Here is a 2505-nt window from a genome sequence, read left to right as displayed (position 1 = left end):
AACAACATAGTTTAAAAAGCACAGTTTATCAGAAATTACTAGACAATTTTTAGTTTAACAAGAACCTCATTTTTAATACTGTCAATTGAAATGTCTATAATAATAAAACCTAGCAGGGACATAGAGTTTTTTACAACTTCAAATTATGCTCACGTTTAGCATCTAATTTAACCTTCAGAACAACCTTTGGCAGTGGTCAGAGCAGATGCCAGATATATCTCAAAACTAAGGGGCCTGAGCCGCAGCTGGGGGCCGGCCCCCCGAGGGCCCTCCTGCCTGGCAGTGAGCAGGGAACTGGGATTTCTGTTGACCAGAACCTTTTCTTCTCAGCATTTTATTATGAAACTTTAAACAGTGTTTTGTTGGAATTTTAAGAACTATAAACAGTTTTGATTTTAACTAGTAGGAGTATTTTCCATTTTAAAAATTCTTTAGTGCTAAATTGTCAGCAGAGCAGAACAGATGGATATGATCACTGTGAAACCATGTTTTGATTTGAAAAAAAATTTTTGATACCTTGCTTTTTTGACCCTGCCTTCAGTAAATTGGAAGCACTTTCAGTATAGAAGCTCATATATTTTCAAGCTCTGCTGTTAGGTGCATACACATTGAAGAATGTTATGTCTTCTTGGTGAATTACCCTTTTATTAATAATCTTTATCCTTGGTAATTTCCTTTGCTCTGAAATAAACTTCGCTGTTACTACAGGTTTCTTTTTTGGTTAGTGTTTGTGTGGTATATCTTTTTCTATCCTTCTACTACTAACCTATTCATATAATAATATTTGTCTTTTTTTTTTTTTTTCGTGACCGGTAAGGGGATTGCAACCCTTGGTGTGGTGTTGGCCACACCGTGCTCAGCCAGTGAGCGCACCGGCCAGTCCTATATAGGATCTGAACCTGCGGTGGGAGCGTCGCTGCGCTCCCAGCGCTGCACTCTCCCAAGTGCGCCACGGGGCCGGCCCATATAATAATATTTGAAATTAATTTTTTGTAGACATCATATAGTTGAATCACATTTTTCTTAAATTCACTCAGAAACTCTTGTCCTTTAATTGGTATGTTTATACCATTTACATTTAATGCAATTATTGACATATTTGGTTTCTCTGTTCTATTTTATTCCTTAGCTTCTTCTTTCCTGTGTTCTCTTACCTGAACATTTTTAGTATTCTATTTTATCTGTTGTGACTTAGACTATATCTCCTTGTTTAATTTTTTAAAGGGAAAAATTTAGTCTACTTAGAACCATTATTTTTTTATCCCTTTAATTGGAATGTAGGCACTTTACCACCACACAGGTTCCTTTACCTGCCCTCCCTTGTTATATTTTTCTTATATCCTGCATCTGTACACATTGGAAACCCCATCAGACAGTGTTACATTTTTGTTTTCAACCATCAAACAGGTTTTTTTTAAAAACTCAAGACTATTGGGGCCAGCCCGGTGGCGCACTGCTACAGTGCGCCACTTGGGAGCGCGGTGGCGCTCCCGCCGAGGGTTCAGATCCCACATACAGACTGGTTCCCGCTCACTGGCTGAGCGACGGGCGGGCGCAACACCAAGGGTTGCGATTCCGTTGCCGGTCCCGGTCCAGGTCCAGTATGGGCATGACACTGAGGGTTGCGGTCCGTTGCTGGACACGAAAAAAAACAAAAAGGAAAAAAAAAAAAAACTCAAGACTATTATATTTACCCGGATATTTACGAGAAGACTCTATTATATTTACCCGGATACTGACAATTTCTGTTGCTGTCCTTTCTTTCTGATGGGCCAGGCCTCCTTCGGTCCTATTTCTCCTCTGTCCGAAGAACCTCCGTCAGCAATCCCTTTAGAGCTGGTCTGCGGTTGTTGATTCTCTCAGTTTTCCTTCATCTGAGAATGTCTAGTTCACATTCATTCCTGAGGGATATTTCACTGAGTGTAGAATTCTGAGGTGACAGTTATTTTTTTTCAGCACATTAAGAAACGGGCCACTTCCTTCATAGTTTCTGATGAAAGCTTCACTGTCATTCACGTTGCTGTTTCCCTACAGGTGATGTGTCGTTTTTCTGTGGCAGTTCTCAAGGCATCTTTCAGTTTTCAGCAGCGTGATTTTGACGAGTCCGGGCATGGATTTCTTTGGGTTTGTCCTGTTTGGGTTCACTCGGCATCTTGGATCTGTAAGGTTAGTGTCTTTCACCAAACTTGGGGAGTTTTTCAGCCACTATTTATTCAGGTATTTTTTGAGCACTGCAATCTCTCTCATCCATCCGTGGCTCCTGCGCCATGACGGTGAGACCCTTTGTTATCATCCCACAGGTCCCTGAACCTTTGCTCATTTGTTTTTCAATCACTTTTCTCTTCAGGCTGGGTGATTTCTATTGATTTATATCTTTTTCTTGTCATATCCCATCTGCCATTGAGTCTGTCCGGTGGAATTTTTGTTGTAGTATTTTTCAGTTCTAATATCTTCCTTTCATTCCTCTCTATATCATCTGTTTCTTTACAGAATTTCTTTTTTTTT

Source organism: Galeopterus variegatus, unplaced genomic scaffold (genome assembly GCF_000696425.1).
Source record: "Galeopterus variegatus unplaced genomic scaffold, G_variegatus-3.0.2 Scaffold3485, whole genome shotgun sequence".
Classification (NCBI taxonomy): Eukaryota; Metazoa; Chordata; class Mammalia; order Dermoptera; family Cynocephalidae; genus Galeopterus; species Galeopterus variegatus.
Note: the sequence above shows the minus strand (reverse complement) of the source record.